Genomic DNA, 1,422 nt, shown 5'->3' with positions numbered 1-1,422 from the left:
TCTCTCTCTCTCTCTCTCTCTCTCTCTCTCTCTCTCTCTCTCGGGCCGTCTGGCGTTGGCTCCTGGGCAGCTGTGTTGGCGTTGGTCCAGACCCGCTGTGAGTCGCCTCACACTCTCGGCCGTGATGGACGGCACGTTCTGCTGTTAACCTTAACAAAACAACAACACGTCGCCACGGGCCGTCAGTCCCACTGTGTGCTGGCCAGCTACGTGTCATGGTTTAAAAACCAGGGCTGTGTTCAAAATATCACCACTACATAGGCTGCCTACATAGTCAATCTGACCTTTATAATGAACACAAAAGGAAAGAGAGAAAGCTTCCTTTTAGCTTCTCAGATAAATCGAACACAAATCTTCTGTAGAATTGTTGATTAAAATTCCTAATTAAAACATTTCTCTCTATTGTAGTGTGTTGTTGTGGATCGAGAGTGACAGGAGTTTTATTTTCTGTCTAATAATACAGTGTAGATCTTTCACTTTCCTGCGACCAAACAAACAAACAAACAATAACAGAAATGAGTTTAAACAAGCAAACTAATATTGATTAAATCATCATTTTGTTACTAAACAACAAACATACAAACGTTACTTCTATAATTTACTATTAAACAAACAAACAAACAAACAAATAATCATCAGTTCAGTCACCTTTTACTAAACAAATAAACTTGAAACAAACACACTAACAAACTTGAAGAATAAATCCAATCACCTTTCTCCTAATAAATGAACAAACAAATTAATAAACAAAGAATAAATTACAGTGATGTCAGTCAGCTCCATGACACCAAACAATACACCAAACAAATTAGCAAACAAACAAAGGTCCATTGTATCACCAACCTGATATAAAACAGATAAATAAATAAAAAGGATCACTCTTTTTACTTCTCAATAAACAAACAAAATAAAGAAACAAAGAAAGACATAAATGTTGATTGTGTCAAACAAAACAAACAAGTAAACAAACAAACAAACTTGTGTGAGTGTGTTTGTGTGTAGGAGTTTAGGAGTGTGTGTGTGTGAGTGTCTGTGTGTGTGTGTGTGTGTGTGTGTAGGTGTGGGTAGGTGTGTGTGTGTGTGCGTTTGTGTGTGTGTATGTGTGTGTGTGTGTGTAGTTGTGTGTGTGAGAGTGTGTGTAGGTGTGTGTGTGTAGTTGTGTGTGTGAGAGTGTGTGTGTGTGTAGGTGTGTGTGTGTGTAGGTGTGTGTGTGTGTGTGTGTGTGTGCAATTAAGCAGGTAATCAGACTGAAACGCAGGACAGTGAGCTGAGCGTGAGCGAGACGAGGACGGAGCTGAGTTCAGTGTTCAGGAGGTTTTCAGAACAGAGTCTGTGAGATGTTCATCATGAGGACGGCGTGAACTTCAGGACAAACCTTCAGGACGTCTATCGATTCACTCTGAAATGTAACACGGCTTCTGC

This window comes from Tachysurus vachellii, chromosome 5 (assembly GCF_030014155.1).
Source record: "Tachysurus vachellii isolate PV-2020 chromosome 5, HZAU_Pvac_v1, whole genome shotgun sequence".
In the NCBI taxonomy this organism is placed as follows: domain Eukaryota; kingdom Metazoa; phylum Chordata; class Actinopteri; order Siluriformes; family Bagridae; genus Tachysurus; species Tachysurus vachellii.
Note: the sequence above shows the minus strand (reverse complement) of the source record.